The following is an 18,764-nucleotide window of genomic DNA, read 5'->3' on the forward strand; positions in this document are numbered from 1 at the left end:
CACTTAAAGTAACAGTGACACTGATGAAACTGGCAAATTGAAAGCATCTGTATTTAATGCTCAAAAGCATTTTTACTGTAGCCTATTTATAGAGAGGCATTTCTGAAAAAGCAGATGTAAAAGGGAAGAAAGCAGATGATTCCCGCCGTTAACTAATCTTGAGACACTGCAGGCAGGAGTGTCCTAGTTTCAAATGAGTCCACCCCATAGAAAAAGCACCTGGAGTGTGTGGACCTGTATGGACGGCTGTGAAAGGTGCTTTTTACTAATGATTGTTCCCTGTTTGAGGAGTCTGTGACAGGATAAAGAGCTGCTCGGGGAAAGACTGAGTCAAGGGTTCAGGTTTCTTTGGGGAAATGTGCAATAGATAAGAAATCTGCCCTTTTTTTTTGGATATTAGAAATTATGCCAGCAGCAAAGTCCTGGCCTCCACGCCCTTGTGTTGTTTATGTATTAAGGCCGTAAGTGTTTACTATTTATTGTTATGCTCTTTGTTATTGCTGCAAAACAAATTTCCCCACAGGGGCAATAAAGCTGAACTGAACTACAATGAACTGAACTGAAATAAGAGGCACAGCAACTCCTGGTTCCTTAGCAACCGCCTCATGGTGCAAAGCAGAGCTGGAAGGAAATGTGCACACACACACACACACACACATACACACACACACACACACACGCATTCAGACAAAAGTAGACAAAAAATAAAACACACATTTCACCACTCTTTCATGTGTGTTATTATAATTTGCAAGACTGTGACACTTCAATTTTTAATTCATTGTCAGTGTCTCCATTGTGGCTATCCTCTTAACACATACTTTTATGGGAGTACAAATGATGATTAATGAGTATGCATGCGTGTGTGAGATGTGTGCACATGCATGTTGGGATGTGAAGATGTGCGAGTGCCAGAGAGAAAGAGGAAACCAGGCTCTGCTTGTTCATTTGCTTTTCGATTAAACGCGGGTGTCGGAGCAACGCTGGTTCGCTTTGTGAATCAGTCAAGAGAATGAAGCCAGCTGCTGAGCTAATCTCTTGATGAATATTTCATGTTGCTTTACAAAACATCTGTGTAGGTTAAGAACGTGACGGTGCACTACGGCAATGCCGCAGCGCAAACGCTCACTCCCACTGAGCCAACTCCAGCTCTGCTTCACAAGGGAAGGGGAATGATCATTCCCACTCCTGACAGAGTCTGAAATACTTGCCATTCTTTCTCACATTCAGTCAAATCTAATTGTGCAGAAGAGGTGAAATGGTCTGTTTGGAAAATTCCTTCAGGGTTCTATTACAAAAGAAAAATCAAAACTTTCTTAAAAAAACAAAAACAAACAAAAGAAATCTGTCGACCTGATACAATATCTTTATTGTTCAATGAACCGCAGTACCTCAGGAATTTCAAGTAAGTGTCTCCTGATAAGACAGACCAGAAATTGCACAGCAACTCCCGAATTAAAGAGTACTTTCATGATGGTATAACTAAGTAGAGTATTTAGCTATATGGCCTTTTCTGTGCTATGTATAGCTTCACACTACGTACATGTTCTGCCGCCCCAGGAGCTGACTGGCTCTGTGGTACCTCATGAATAGTGTATCCAACTATTCTGGATCTAGTCCAAAAAAAATGGCAATGAGCTTTTTTATAACTACAGCATAGAATGCCAACACACACGGGTTGGCAGCTGTGATTTGATTGGAAATATGATGCTCACATTAGTGTGTCTAAAGCAGGAAGATCAGTGTTGCACATGTGCAGAGTGAGAAGAAAAAAAAAAAGAGAGAAACATCAGCGAGGCATAATTTTCTTGGAATCCTACCAAAAGGGGGCAGCCAAGGCAAACTCTAATGAGCCTTATTGGAGGAGGTCCCTTCCTTCCGCATCATTTTAACAGATTCCTCAATGAAGAGAAATTTCAAACATGCATACCTTCTGCCAGAAGAAAGTAGAGGGAGGGGGAGTCGCTGCCTTAAATCCATATAAGTCGGCCCGGTTTCACTGTGTGACCAAACAACCCGAGGTATCAAGGATACAATTCACTATTTATAGATGCTTCTAATGCGGCCCTATTTCCACGCTGCTGCTCTCTACACATAGTTATGCAGGGCATTGTGGGTTTCCACTACTTCAAAGGGAAGGGACTACCTAACAAGGGGCTCCTCTTCAGATAAGTCGTCATCATCCTTTTAGTCCTCTGAGTGGATGTTTAACATGAGCAGGAATAAATTCAAAGCATCAGCAGGTTGGAACACGACCCCATTTAAGTTCACACTGTATTACATTGAGCAATTGTTAAAATATTACAAAGAACAAACTGTAAGAACAAAAACTTTGACAATGACCCGAGGCTGTAGAGCCCAATAAGTCAAACTGCTGGGAGTGGGGGTAGGGAGGTTTATGATGTTGTCTCTCTCATACAGTAGTTACACAACCCCCCTCCCTCCTGCTCTTTCCCTGAGCAAACACAGTCAGGTCAGACACCATAGCCAACCACCAGCCTGCCCCTGCTGTTCGCCAGAGCACTGCGACATGTGGAGTGGCCGGGACCATTTCATCAATAGTAAACGAGACAACAGTCAGCACTGAGGAGTCTCCTTCTGAGCAGCTGGTGCATCCCTGCAACCACCATTAAATACAACCGCAGGGGGATGAACAGGCATCACTAATATGATGAGAGACAGACAAGCGCTGTACGGTGTTTATTTTTTGTTCTAAAGGCATCCTTCAGTCGTCGGACTATGTAAAGAATCTGCAGAATGTTTCAGGCCACAGAGGATTCAAGGGGGAGAATGTTAATCCCTTGTTCCGCTGCAACAACACAATAACAACTTCAGGAATTGCTTTCGGAAATCTGAGAAGAGGAGGTTATATTAGTTGCAAACATGATCATGGAGGTGTATTGTGACATAAGAAAAGAGGAACATATAATTGAATGTTAAAAAAAATAGCATACAAGGATGTAAGTATCAGTTTCAAACAACAACAAAAAAAAAAAAGATATGAGCCTGCAGCTGAGCAAAGGAGGCGGCAAGCATCAAATTTATTCCTCTCCGTCAGTCTGGCCATGCCTTCTTAAATCGCAGCATGCAAGGGGGGTTCGGGGTCATGTGACCCAGAGCCCTTCAACCATACCTCACCCCTCCCCTTTCCCCACAGTCTGTATTGACAAAAAAAAGCTTCAATCTGATAACAAGATGGCTAGATTTCAACACTGTCTGCCTGAGGAAAGGTGTGTGTGTGTGTGTGAGTGTGTGTGTGTGTGGTAGGAGGATGGGTGAGAGGGTTCATGGTTGGATTCTCAAACAAATGCATTGCTTTATTGAAAAAGAGAGCCAGTGCTTGAGAAGAAGAGGATTGCAGTGCAGCAATGCTGCTTATCTGAATGCGAGTCATGTCCCGTTTGCTAGAGAGCACGCTGTGTAAGTAGACTACTACACTGTTTACATTGGGAAGCTGGTGACACGTTTACTGCCAGCAGGCCACTGCCACCTCTGAAGATGAAGTATGGAATGAAAATATAAGAAGTTTGGTAAGACGATCTAATTTTCCCTAACAAATCATAGATGTCAGCCATAGTGAAACGTAAAACTGATCTGATAAAAGATGAAATGCTTCATTCTTTATTACATATCAAAGCGCAGTATGTTTTCCCTGTGTCATTGAAGATAAGTAGGAAGCGTGACAGACAGTTGGGAAATCATTCATTATTCACAGTGGGGCTCGAGGGGAGGGACGGCAGGGAGGAGGGTGTCGGGAAAGAGGAGGGTGGGGGTTAAACTAGGAGCTATCTGCTGGACCAATAGCAGGTGGGCAGGGGAGGTTCTAATCCTGATGACTGACATGTTATTGAGTCTGGAGCAGAGATGGTAAACAAGTCCTCTCTTGAGCAGGCATGGGGAGGGGGTGTCGTAACCATAGTGATTAAGCACGGCTTTTCCCACAGATTCTGAGAAACCATAAGTTAAGGGAAAACCTGAACAGACGTAGCTTTCTGAACAACAAGCCTTAGTAACATTATTCCTGTAAACAGTGCTGACCCGTAACTGGACCATCCGCCAAATAACCAAACACGACTGGGCTGTACGGGAGCTAGGATGACATTCAGATTTTATGTAGGAAAGAATACATTTCAACGGACTGTGATTTTTAAAATATAGTCAAGATAAAATTGTGTATTTTTTCAATTTTGCATGATGAGTCATGATGACTGCATGATTTTGAAGGAAGTTACTTTTAAGTGTCGATCACAGCGCCTGTCCCCGCTCCACAATGTAAACGGGGCCATAGCTCCATTAGGACATGATTAAATTTATCTCGACATCAACATCCATTTACAGAAGTATTCAGTCTGCTGCACACTATAGTAATCCACTGCACTGTGGGGATGCGAAGCCTCCCACTCTGTGCAGAGTCAGAGCCGGTGAGCTCAGGTTACCAAAGCTGAGAGCAGTAGCAGACAGTAAGGTAGCTGAACAGGAGTACAGTAACAGACGGCAGGTCTATCAGGGGCTGCCGCAGCCCAGATCGCAGGCCGACCCCCCAAGCTCCCTGAGCTCCATCAGGCCACATCCTCATCCGGCAACCTGATCCTCCCTGGGAGCCCCCAGTGGATCACTCCAGACACTTGTTTAAACCACATCAGCCCAGACAGCCAGAGAGAGGATGCTTCCTCCGCTCACAGCCAAACGCAAACCGCATCAGAGATTCCAGTGCTGTCTTACTGCTACAGCGATAGAGTCTCAAGTGCTTGGGCGGACTGATCTAATCTAAAGTGGTGTTTTTCACCTTTTCAGAGAGTGTGTGTCTGACTGTGCATGTTCGGCAAGATCGACCATTCTGCTGATCAGAGGGGTTTTTTTTTCAGAAGGGGAACACTGAACAGTGTCATGATGTGATTTTCTCATGCAGACAGCTGGCTCAGGAAAGCTTGGTTAAATCTCTGTTCAGTCCTGCGCACAAAGGTGTGTGTTAGCCCATTCCTCCCCGTCCCAGTGTTTCTGGGTCTCTTCCACTCCCATGCCCACTAAAGACCAGCAATGTGTTTTTCACACAACTATGTGCTGGTCTGTGTGTTCAGGCATGCGTGGCATTTCCCCTCACTCGCATTCAGTCACAACAACACACACACACACACACACACACACACACACACACACACACACTCACACACACACACTCACACACTCACACACCCCTTCCTTCTACCCTCAGGCCTCGACCCACTCTGCAGCTGCTGCTGTTGTTGTTGCTTTGTAGTTGATTGCACTTACTAACAGGACACAGGTATGCACCACCGTCACATATGAGAACACTTTGTGTTTCTATCAGTGAAGAGGATGGTCTGAAAGCTATTAAAGACACATTAAAACAGTGGAAAAAGTGAATAAGAGGGTCCATTTTAAATAGTACAGTATTTTACCAAAACATTGATAAATGCAGTGTGCATGAATATTCTGATATTATTCTGGGTGACAGAAACTGTAAGTAGGTAGCAAAACACCCATACTAACCATACTAATGAAACAATTCTACTATTATGCAATAATATCCTGTTAATATCCTGTTTGCATTTTTGGACTGTTTACCGGATAAAACAAGCAAATGAAAGATGCCAAATGTGCACATTTCACTATTCTCTGAAGTTACTTGATTACTGAAGAAAATTATCAGCAGATTAATAGATTATAAAAAAAAAATAATAACTCCTCTAAATTCATGTATGGAAAGATATAGAAAGAAAAAAGATTCACAACAGAGTGCAAATGAACATGCTGGATTCCCTTAAAAAGAAAACAAGGAATTCAAATGCTCGTGTGTAGAACTGACCAGTGAGTTCAAACCCTTCTGAATCCCTGCAGGCCAGATCTCTAGTAGGCCCAAAATCCCAGAGTCCCAGTTCATCCCTCTAAAAAAGCACCCCTGGAGTCATATCTGTAGTACAAAGTTGGGCCTCTGAGGCAATCTTCCTCATTATATCAGGCAACTCTCCAACTTACTCTGCAGACTCAGTCATAGTGGCTGTCATGACTTGGAGGGTTTTTAAAAAAAAAAAAAAAAAAAAAAAAAAAAAAGCCCACTAAGGTATAATACAAATTTATGGAGCTGAATCATTTTAGCCCTACTTTGAACGACACATCCAAATCAACCATTATTACAGAGATGCCCACTCTGTGACTCTTATTACCCAATGAATGGAGAGTAGGTGCATCAACTGCTGCTTTTCTGGTGCCGATTTGGTCATTTGAAGAAAGAAAATCAGCATGAGAGTTAATAGACTCAGCAGGGCCAAATCAAAATACTGCTGGTTTCATGTTTTTGTTGTTTTCACTCCTCTGCTTAAGCTCAATAATGACTTTCACAGAAATCAGCATGCAGGCATCATACATGACAAGTTACATAGCTCAGTAAGATGCTAAGATAGGCATTAGTATGGCAAAAGCAACTTCGGGGGAGAACTCAGGGAATGCTTTTTTTTCACAGATTCTGAGGTGTTTCCTCTCACTAAAAGTGGCTTCTAAAAATACCTGACTTCCCAGATCTGCTTCATTAAATACAGTGTGTTTCCTGGCAGTGCTGTGCTGGCTGGCTGGCGAGCTGTGTTGGCTGGTTGTTTTGCTAGCTGGGTGACTGGTTGGGGTTAGTGAGAGCGTGTCAAGCCCTCACATCCCTACAGCCTCCTACACAGTGCACTTTAATCCCTCTTGTGAATGTAGAGGAGACACCCATGTAGACAATAACCGAAGACTAACACTTGGTTACTTGTATAAACCGTACATGGGATTCATCAAACACAAGCTTCACAACGCAACACGGGAGAGAAATGTAACAAACTGCACGTATAAAATGCTTACTGCTTCATTTGGCTCGGATGTTGGATGTTTGCAGGCACAGTCTAACACCTGGCTGTGTACCCACCTGTCCCCACACAGGCTGCTACCCATAGAGAACCCCTCCCCATATGGACCAATGTTGATTCTCAACAAATTCCTAAGTACTCCTCAGCACATCAATAAACACCTTGGTTTTTTTTTTTTTTTTTTTAAAAAGGCGACTTTTGAATAACAGTATCTGTGAAACGTTGCGAGCAACCATGTGCAGTATTTTGTATAATAGTTTTACTCTAAACCCAAACTTGGTTCAGCCTATCCTCATCAGAGCTAGTGAGAATAGTAGTGGTCCTGATGCCAAGGCCTATTTCTGTAGATGACCATCTGCAGCTTTGCGGCACACGGTGCCCAGACTTCATCCTGGCACGCCGCACGGCATACATTCTCCCTGCTGGCATGACGTCTGGATTCAAAATGACACATCTTCATTTCACATCCACTTCAAGGAGACCCTAATCCTGATTAAGCATAGCAACATTTGCCTTGAGCTAAAAAGCTGATGGGGATAAGTTTGTGTTCATTCCGAACATACATACCAGGTTAAAATGGAGTGCTTCACAAACACTGAGGAGGCCATTAGTCGATTACTGAGCTGATAGCCAGTGGACTGTAAATCCTGAAATTATAGCGCAGTTTGGTTACATTTTGTGTGTGTGTGTGTGTGTGTGTGTGTGTGTGTGTGTGTGTGTGTGTGTGTGTGTGTATACATGGGGTGGAGAGAGGGGGTCATATTTAGGACCATGTAACAAACTAGATACTATATACACAGCTTACATTGCAGTCTGTGTGCATCTGACTGCAGTTTCCTTGTCTTTCAGATGACAGTGGCTGGTTGCTGGCACACACAGACAGACTGCGGTGAAATGCCGTTGCTCAGCCCGTTTCTCCAGTGCATCTCCCTCTTCTCTTTGGGATATACGCCTCAGTGTCTGCCACCTCAGTGGAGCCTGACGTTCTGCACGGTCCTATTAGCCACTTCAAATATGACATCTGGATTTAGGGTTTCCTTTTTCCTCCACTTAATTTCATTTTCACAGTGAGTTTCTTGAGGGTACACACAGTATCCTTTTTGTGAGGCTGCATTCGTTCTTTAAAAAGGACAAGCTGCGGGTTCAACAGGGACAGTTGTGCCCAGAGTTAACATCTGTTGCGATGGGACACTGAGACTATTCTCTCCAAGTGAAGAGCCAGCACTGAGACTGTAGGCTGGTCCTTTCAAGTGTAATGGTCTGATAAGACACCACAGTCCCAGATGGTATCATAGTAAAACGGTATTGTATTGATCTAGTATCTGGTGTATACAAGGCCTCATTTCACATGAAAGAGGTCTGTCGGGGTTTACCTTTTCCATACAACTACACAAACCTCATACTTGTTTTGCCAATTTCCTATCTGCTTATGGAGTTAAAAGCTTGAAGCTTGCAGGTAATTTATGGACAGCTGAACAACACAGAAGAATAAAGGCACTTACTGCTGACTTTGTGTCATGTTTGCACACTGATAAGGCCAAAGAGGACCAATCATGGGAAATGTTTGGCAGCATTTACCAATGCACTGGTTTTCACTTGATCCTTTTATTTCAAAGAGTGTGCCTGAACACCAAAAGTAGGGGCTATATTACCTTAAACATCTCCTTTATTCCCAGTGGTTGAAGGTGAGAATCAAACAGTCGGTGTGGATTACCATGCAAATGTAAAAAGGTACCAATTACACTAAAGCACCAAATATGGCAGTTGCACAAAGCCTGTGCAGTGGAGTGTAAAAGACGTCACTGTTTACAGGTCTCAAATGGGGGGAGTTACGTCACCTTCAGCAGGTTTCACTCACAGGCTCAGCAGAGACACAGCTCCACAGTTTCAACCTAAGTTTTTGTGTTAATCAGATTTTACCATGACGCAAGTCTCCCATTCACTTCTAGACTCAAACACAAGCAGTACAGTCATGATGTAGAGAGTGTGGAAACCACAACAGTGATAGACTTCAGTCCCCTATCTAATCTCTATCGTGTTTAATTTAGAGACAGGAATTCGGTGGCAAATCAGCAACAGTATCAACTACAGAGAGCTGGGCTCAAGAGCATGGGAGTCCAGAGTTTGGTTATCTGGCCCAAGAACAGGCACACAGGTCAAAGGTCAGAGGCAAGGAACCGAAGGCCAGAGATGGGGCTGACTGTGGATAAAGCTGTGCTTGGCCTAACTGTACCAACAGCAGAAGAGGGCAGCTGATGTGGATGGAGCAGGACAGCTGACGGGCCTTAAACAGTCCCCAGCCCACACTTCCTATTGGCTGCCAGTGACATCATGGTTCTATCCCCATTTTTCACCTCCTCTTTTCAGAGTGGGCGGAGAGTTCAGTTCCTCCTCCTCCTCCGGTCTTTCTCTCAACTCAACCAGGCCATCTCTCTCTCACTCACTCTCTCCCTCTGTCTCTCTCCCTCTCTCTCTCCCCATCACACACACTCACGCACAAACACTCGGCTTCATTTGCCCCTTTTAGGGACCTCAGCAGCAGCTTACATGGCCACTCTTGTTCATCAGGAAAGGAGAGAGAGAGAGAGAGAGAGGGAAGGAGGGAACAAGAAAACAGAATATGAACACAAGCTGAACAAAACTACTTGGACAGCCATGTGCTCTCACGCACACACGCATGCAAATATAAACACACTGCAGTTGTGCTTTTTCAAGCTCTACGACTCAAGCAAACCTTTCTTAATCAACACGAGCCAAGTAAAGAGTTTTGGTGGGTGCATCATGCATCATAACATCGTATTGTGAAAGTCTAAGTTTGACATTTTCACTTGCAGACAGCTCACTAAATTACCAGCTGGGCTGCACTGTGATATGTCTCCAGTAATGACACAAAAGGATGCTGACAGGGAAAGAGAGAGAAAGACACCCTGGGAAGAGGCACATTGAGAAATAATTGCTTAATATATAAAAGATGTGCTGGAGGAAAAAGAGAAATCAGACCATCTATTTATCCAGTGTATTAAAACAGACTCAAAGCAGAGACATGTGACTGTTTGGGGAGGTCTTAATCACAGGGATCGATCCCTGTGCCAGACAGGTGTTTCATGTCTGATGACTCTGAAGGCGAAGGATGGAGGGAAGGTGACAAAAGTGTGCACAAGTCTGACCGTGCTCTGTTCTGCCACAATCAGATGCAGTCTAGGATCACATCCCTCCATGAGAGATTAGCTGTTAGTCGGATTAAAGAGGAGTCACTGCACGCAGGAGAGGTGAAATGTCATTACAGAACCGCAGGAGGAATCAAGGTGGCTGCGGAGAGGAATATGGACAGGGCAGAGGGGTTTGATGGCACTGAAATAGACGGCGAAGGATCTGCTCTGCTCTGCTCTGCTCGGCATGGATTCCACAAAGACTAAACATTTAAATCAACTTCAGCACAGGCCAACAAACCAGAGCTCAACAGCTCTAAACTTCCTCCTCGTCTTACTATGAGGATAATTCAAAAAGTTGCAACCTCATCGTTTAAAAACTCCACAGGCCTGAACATACAGTAAATTAGAGCATTCAAATGATGACACAGAGGGCAGAGAGGACAGATGCCAGCAGAGAGGCAGGGAAATGGGCACAGAGAACAACAGGCCTTCCCTCCAACTACAGGAAGTGCTAAGCCCCCACCGTGTCAAACATAAGACTTCAAGAAATGATTGAAACAAAATACCCACGCTTTCTCCCCCAAACAAACAATGGCCTCCATTGTGAACCGCTGTGGCACACTCACAGTCAGGGGAGACATAAAGACACAGTTTGAAAACAGTGGGCCACATTCCCCCCTCTCTTTCTCTCCTCTCAAGGCCACAGACAACTTTCTCCTTCAGTTGGGACATAGACGGGGGGCACGCAACACTGCCGCCCACTTTGGAGCCCCGCGTTCAGAAAATATGCCTTTGTCTTCCTGTCGTTACAGACCTCACACAACTCAACGGACCAGGCTGCAACAGTATGAGAGCACCAAGAGGGGGCCTATGCCATGGGATAAAGGCACACTGCACTGCAGGCATGTTACACGCACACACTGAGAACATAAACACAGCCTTTTTTTTCCTTCAGTCAGCCTTAAAATCGATACATTTAGTACAAATATGCATAGATTGACATAGAGAATATTCTGAATACAAAGATTTTTAATTTATTCAACTGGTTGTGTACACGCAAAACACATCTAAAATACAGCGTAGGTAGGCTTCCCACAGTCTGATCTTTCGCTCAAAATAATATTGCAGACTTCCGCCATCATGACTCCTCCAGCTCAGTTTCATTCATCTTGAGGGTTTCCCCAAGCAGATCACTTTACATCACTTTTATACCATTCTTAAGAGATCACTCCGTTCCTCTAACACACGTGTGGGAACCTGCGGAAAGAGGACACTGCACCAACTGCACACACTGAATGCACGGGACGAGCCAATTCTATATTTACTTGAGAACTACCATATGCCTGCCTGCTGTACCCAGATGCAGTAATTTGTTGCAGTTATTTCATAAATGTCTTGTTAACTACTATTGGTCTGAAAGCCGCCAAATTGCACATCATAAACTGTAACAAATGGAAGGCCTGGGGCTATATTTACTGTTCCACGGTAGCACTGCTGCAGCTCTGGAACTGGTTCAGAAAAAAAAACTACACCAAGCAACAGAGGATACTTATTTAACTGGATAAAAAGCTATGCAGATGATGATACAAAGACCCCTTTGTAACATTCAAATTCTTAACCCATTATTATCTTAACTAAGTATTATGAGCTAAGCCAGAATTTGCTCTGAGTTACACATTATCCAGTCCTTACTTACTTGAACAATGAGACCATGACAAGTGGCTAGAGTGAGAGGAGGATCCACACCTGCTAGATCAGTGATTTCCTCCAGAATGCACTTAGACAAACATGAATGTGCACACACTCACATAGTTTCGAACAGCCGGTGCTGGGCCGGCTGGCTACAGACAGCCAGGGGACAGATAGCTGGCTGAGGGAGGGAATGGGAGCATGCTGCTCAATCAATGAGCCATCAATCACACACACAGCGAGACAGAGCAAGCACAGGAAACAGGAGACCATATCCTTTAGCTACCACTCAAAAGAAAGCCATCAAAGTGCTGGCTCTGGCTTCAGGCCTTTTTCCATGGCCAAATTTCCAAGCACCGTTTTGTCTTGTGGTGGTTTGATTAGAGCTACTATTAATCTGTCCTGACCTCTCTCAGAGGAGTGTGTGTGTGTGTGTGTGTGATGCTTCCAATGCAGTCTGCTGCACCACAGCAGCTATCTACTATCCTAGGTATCCCACTGCTGTGGGCCCTCATGGTACTCTGCTTAACTCTCTGAATCAGTTGATTCTTTAGTAGCACTTTATTTTAATTTCCCAATAATTTCAAGTCTTTCAGAAAAGACAAACAAACTATTTCTTGCACCTTCAGTCAATTAATTCCAAATATTATTAGTATAACCAAGTTATTAGGAAATTACAGACCCATAAGATAAAGTCATGTCCCTTGTCAAGAAATGAAAAATGTCAAGTTCTAACTTCAAATTGCTAGTTTTGTTCAAACAGTTCAACATATTCCATTTAAAATAGTATAAAAGAAGTAAATCCTCACATTTTAAAAGCTACAAGTGGTGAATGTTTTGCTTCATAAATGACTTAAATTATTAAGTAATTGACTGCTGATGATCAACTTCTTGCCCATTTAAATGAGTCAGGAGACGCATTGTTTCAGCACCACAGAGTGACAGTGGCAGACCCAGACAGCCATCCAGATCAAAGGAACATTCCACCATTTCTTCCCAGCCCTGATCTGCCTGCAGCAGCACATTCCTGCTGGATGTAGGCAATGGCAGACACACCTGAAGCATGTTATTACTGCATCGCCTGTCCTTGAGGGGGAAAACACGAGTTCACCGAGTTGCCCTGAGAGCAAGTGAGCTCACCCAGCTCTTACACCGTGTTCCAATGTGTCTTGGACGCAGAGCACGTCCAACACATAAACAAGAGTTTTGAGTCGTCTCCAGGCCAAGCTGCTAAGCAGGAAAAAGGCAGCCAGCATCGCAGGCAGGATCAGCAGAATTAATGTACACAGTGAGGAGTAAACAACACCAGAGGACGTCCTTGTGTCCCTGAGCCGCAGTGACAGCATGTCCTCCTGTCTGCACTGTCACTTTGTGTCAGCTCTCATTACCTACAGCGCTACACGAACAGCAGTGGCTGAGTGACTGGCTAATGGCACCTGCTACCTACTGCTGTATGGATGACGGTAGGGGGCTGGAATCACTATGACAACGCAGAAGTTGCACTCTCCCTAACCTCTGACTGGCTCTTATACATATTAGCCATTGATTATTGATTGATAAATTCTTAAGAAACCAATTTCAGTCTTGTTTCTTGATGTGTTGAATATTTCTAATTTATAGATTACGGAGCAGAAATAAAAGGGGCTTCTTTTGAATAGCCACCAAACAAAATTATTGCAGCATAGGAACAAGCTAAACCAAACTTTCATCGTCTCACACAGCCAGTCTCCCTGCGGCAATCCTGCTCTGCCTCACCGCCTTCACAAAGGTCCTGTCGGCTCATTCACCAACAGCCATAAGTTATTTGGATAGCACTACAGCGCTATAGGGAAAAACAAATGAAAGGGTGGAGCAGGCCTGAACGCTCAACCCCTCTCCCTTGACACAAGACCCCCGTTGGTCCCATCATGCATCAAACAAAGCTGCACGCCCTTAACTTCCCACAGAGGCCCGAGGACCGCCGCTCCGGCATTGTGATGGCGGTTTAAGGGTAGACACAAGGCGGCTAGCAAGAGATCAATACATCTTGGCAGCTCAACTCCTCATGTCAAGAACATCCATGTATACTACTCTACTACTGAGAACACACTCTGTGACCTCGAAGACAACAAAAAGAGGACTGTGACAGTGCTGTACGGTTTTCTTCAAGATTTTGACTGTTGCATCTTGAAGCAGAAAGCTAGAAACTGCAAGGAAAAAGATCCACTGAAGATTGCTTCACTACAAAATATAAAACTGATTCAAAACAACACTTACGATGGATAGAAGGTCTTTCAAACTGTTGTGGAAATAAATATGGTAATAAACATGTGTGTCGCCCACACCCACTTCATAAGAAAGGAGGCAACCTGGATGTTCCTATTGGGAAGAGAAAAAAATGTTGTTTGTATTTACTAGAAGACTTAATTGAAATAACGGAGCAAATAAACTATTGTTCACTTGTCCCAGGGGACACCGCTTTAAAATAACGGGTGGATTTCACGGTGCGGCAGGGACAACAGGGGAGGAGAAACATGATGTTTACAGACAATTCACACCTCACAGACATACAAATGCATCTCAAAAGCAGCGAGTCTCTCTTCACTGAAGCGGGTGAAGACTTTAGAGGAGTGTTGAGGTGTGCCTGTTACTCCTCATTCTGAGGACTGATCTGCTGTGGCTGTTAAGCGAGCAGCCTCAGGCAGAAGCATAGCCCAAATTGGGCCTTTGTTCCAGACTGCACAGTGTCTCAGCAGAGGCATGAACAAAACACAAACACACAAAGCCTGTGAAGAGGCAAGAGTGTATGTGTGTGGGCCTACCCCAGGCTCCTCCTCAGCCTGAACAGTCACTCACACACACATACACGCATACACATAACCAACTCCACCACAAGCGCCTCTGAGCCGCGTCTCACCCACCCACACACATACACAACACACAACCTGACCCGCCTCCCCTCTCACTCACTCCTTCCTTATTCCTCTCCGTCTCCTGCTCTCTCCTTCCCACCCTCATTCATAAAATGGCCGCTTCACAACTCCAGCTGCTGGCACAGAATTTAAGGATGAGGGGTCAGGGGCAGCAACGGGCCAGGAGGGACTTGTTTGTTCTATTTTTCTCCTCCCTTCCATCTCTTCATGTGCCCTTGTCTGTCTGTCTAACCGTTTCCATCCCGCACCAACGCTCAGATTTGTCTGCCTAATTCTCCTCCTCACATATGCCAGCCTTTCTTGTCCCTGTCCCCTTCCTCCTCCTCCTCCTCCTCCTCCTCCTCCTCCTCCTCCTGCTCCCCCCTTCCCACCCCTCCAAAACAAACCTGATACCCTCATGGCCTGGGAGGGAAACTGAAGCTATGCGTCTGGCAGGGGAAGGCAGGCGCAGAGCAGAGCGGGGGCAGGAGCAAGCGCTGGTGGCTCCTCCTCAGAGGCCAGCGAGAGGGGAACGGGGACATTCTCAAGTTCCATCCCTGGAACACATCCTCCATGTTTCTGCAGTTTTACCACATCACACGCACACACATGCAGACCATCGAGGCATGCGTTCAAAGCAACATGAGATTCACTGCTCTAACGTTCCCCACTCTTTGTAGTCCAGAAATACTGTAGGAGGAGATTTTTGTCTTTTTATACCCAAACATTTTGCAAGGTGGTATTTGTGCAGGACTGACAATCTATGTCAAAGAAGCGACCAAATGAGGCAGAGTGAATAGATTGTCTCCTTGATCAGCTCAATCCTGTCTGCCACAGAGTTTTATAAACTGATCAATCAGACAGTGACTGCACAGCAGGCTTTGGTTCAGGAGAGAAAACAAAGACTACAGTGCCAGAACCATTCAGACAACACCACAGGGTGCAATAATAAGTGTCACTGTGTGTGTATTTGCGTGTGTGGAGGAGGTGTGTGTATCTAGTCTGAGGTGAGTGAGTGCATGAGCGCTAATGCATCTGTTCCCCCCACTACGCCACTCTGCAGCGTCTTCTGCTGTAAGCACACAAATTAAAACTCACTCAAGCAAGAGCTCCCTCCTCCCCCCCTCCCCCCAATCCATCCCACTCCTCCTTTCCCTCTCCTCCCGTCTCCTCTCCTGTTGCGGCAGCCTCACGCAGACAAGAGGACAAGGAATGAAGCATCGAGGAGCTGCAGTGAAGCCAAACAGACGCACCTCTTGCTGGAATGAGTTTTAATTTGGGAGGGTGGGGCTGGGCCTGGGCTTCTGTAGTAGGACATGCACATGTGCCACACAAAAGGGGCATGTGTTTAGTCAGTGGCATGCACACACACATATGGCAGACACAGAGACAAGGGTCAGTCTTGGAATAAGCGAGAAAGAGTCAACCACGCAGTTTACTCTTTGCTACATACCACCAGTGACATGGTGACATGAATGAGGATGCCATACTTAACTATATATATATCTGTAAAAGTAAAGGTATGATCTGGTTATATAATCTCTGCACTAGTAATGAAACTGTTACAGTGCTTCACATCTCATAAAAGCAGCACATTTAGTTGTTCAGCTATAACCAGGATATTGCATTTCCCCTCCTCAGCCCACAGGCTTCAGCCCACTCAGGCCACCGTCATCCCACCCACCACCCACCCTCTGCCTGCAAGTGTTTCAATCCTGGCCCCACTCCACTCAAACTTTCCACAGATGGGCACAGAGCTGTGTGGACGTGCGTTGAGCATTCAGTGTACGTGCGTCAGTCACACCACAGCCCATGGATCTCAAGATCAGAGGTGGAGTTGAGGGACATGGGGGTGGGGTACGTGCAGGGGGATGGCAACATCATACGCCATATCTGAGCTGGCAGCGCAAAAGAGGGACAGCAGCAAACGAATGAACCAACATCCAGGCTGTGCCGCATAGTGTGGTTACGGCTGCCTGGCTATTTATATGTGTCCCTCCTTCAGAGAAGCAAGCCGCTCCTATTGGATCCAGATGTGAGAGGAAGGACAGACAGCAGCCCGACTGAAAGGTGGCAGCATGGACCCTGCCGTTGCAGAGCTACTGAGCTATCATTAAAGAGCTACTCTATGACAAGGACAAAGATGGAAAAAGGTTCACCTTTGAGGTGGAAAAATAGGTCATACATTTGCAGCATGGCTGATTGTCGTGGTGGAGAGTAATAAGTGAATCAATGAAGTCAATTATCATTTTGTTCTTTTGGATGTAAAAAAAAAAAAAAAGAAAAAAGAAGAAGCGCAACCACACGCAAAAAAATGTGCATTCACACACAATGGAACACAAATCTAAAAATACACACAATGTGGTGACTAAATCTGTTTCCTGAACTATCTTTGGGCATGAATATTTCATTGACCCAGGTCGAGCTGTGTGGGTGAGTCATGAGATGAAGTGGTTAAGGTAGAAAGCATTCTTCTGACAAGCTAAGGTCATAGGCCCATCAGAGGCTTCAAAGATTAAATCACGCAGCTCTCAGCCAGCCAACTAACATAACTTAACACTGCTCTCCTCCTCCCCCCGCTTGACCATGGCACTTGAATGACAATGAGTGCTTGTGAGACAAGGCTAAATGTGTTGTGACCCCTGATGATGGATTGCCAGTAGCCAGCCCCCAGTGGGCTACAAGCCCACAGATCCACTAGGGGATCCAGTGACACATCATCAATCCCTGGGCTGAGCTCCCGCAGATGTAGAGGTGAGGTAGACACTAAGTGAGGAAAGATAGGGAAGAAGGCCTTCAATATTTTACTCCAGACTAAGTTTGAATGATGGAGGAATATATCCGTCTGTCCATCGGTTCAAAGCACCTCTCCTTCCCTCACTATGGCTGCTTGTTGTCCTTTTGTCTAAGTCAGGCTCTTACTGCTACTGGACATGATGCGGCAAACAATGGAGAGTGTGGACAGCTGCTAATCTAGTCACATCTGGCTCCATCATCCCACACTTATGCCTCTTCCACAGTGAATGGATATGGATAGAGAAGAGTATTCTCAGAAATGACAGACTGATCCCCTGATCTGCTGTTGCATCAGATATGTCTGGCATGAGATTGTTGATGCAAGCTCAGACACATGCATGCGCACACACACACACACACACACACACGCACAAGTGCTGTTTGCGGTTGTGGGACGTGAGGTCTGAACAGGAGCCATTGTGGACTGCGCTACCAGGCAGCCACAGTGACTGGGGCCCATTCGCCCCTCTGATATGGCTCGAGTCTGAACACAGACGTCAGCCCACAGGCAGCCCGTGTGACGTCAGCACATGTGTGCTTTGACCAGATGCCTGAATGAGTCGGTTTCACACAGAGGGAGGAGGAACGGATGGGAAGGAAGCAGAGCATGATCCGGATGTCACAGGCGTTTGTGGGCCCCCAAAACAGAAATTGGGATTAGCTTTGATTAGAGCAATCAAAATAAAACACCAGTATTTCACAACGTGCATCACGGTCAGTGTAATGGTATAATTATGTGTCTGCTCTCAAATAACTCGGAGGCATTCCTGGTGCCCACAGTAGGGCCAGTGTTCAAATAAAATAGCACTGTCTGGTTGACCAGCAGCTGCTGGCTTGCATTTAAAGAGAAGTGATACAGATGGCAAAGGAGACAGTAATAAAGTAGATCATTTCTCCAGTCAGGGGTACATCAGAGTCATCTTGGATTGGATAAACAGGTTTCTTGGAATAAAATCAGACCTTTGTGTAAGTCAATATTCTCCCCTTTTCCATGTGCTTCTTGTGTAATCCAATGTTGTGTTCTGTTTTCTCTGTCTAGTGCAGGGCAACAAAGACAGCCATGGCCAGTGTTGTATTACATTAGCTAATAAATGACATCCTGATCCGGAGCTGACAGAATTGTCCGTTTGGCTGGAGTAAAAGTGCTAAGAGGAATGCCTCAAAAAGGTAAAAAAAGTAGGTCTGCCGATTAAATTAAATCTAAGAAAACACACGCAAACAAATACCAACTCCAGAGCACATTCCATTGATCCCTGTGTCGCCCCTGCACCCTCTTGGTACCCGTTCTGCTTGCTCCACCCGCCCAGGCCACCCGCCATGAGGGAAGCGGGAGATTGGTCCAGCATTCCACAAGCCTACGTGCTACACGACACAACCCC

The 18,764-nt window shown here is 45.3% G+C and overlaps 1 protein-coding gene across 1 annotated transcript in view; it reads right to left on the minus strand.

The window, feature by feature from the left end:
* Window positions 1–18,764, minus strand: part of igf1ra (insulin-like growth factor 1a receptor) — a 70,317-nt gene that overhangs the window by 20,357 nt on the left and 31,196 nt on the right. The gene's annotated exons all lie outside the window — the stretch shown is intronic.

This window comes from Pempheris klunzingeri, chromosome 5 (assembly GCF_042242105.1).
Source record: "Pempheris klunzingeri isolate RE-2024b chromosome 5, fPemKlu1.hap1, whole genome shotgun sequence".
Lineage (NCBI taxonomy): Eukaryota > Metazoa > Chordata > Actinopteri > Acropomatiformes > Pempheridae > Pempheris > Pempheris klunzingeri.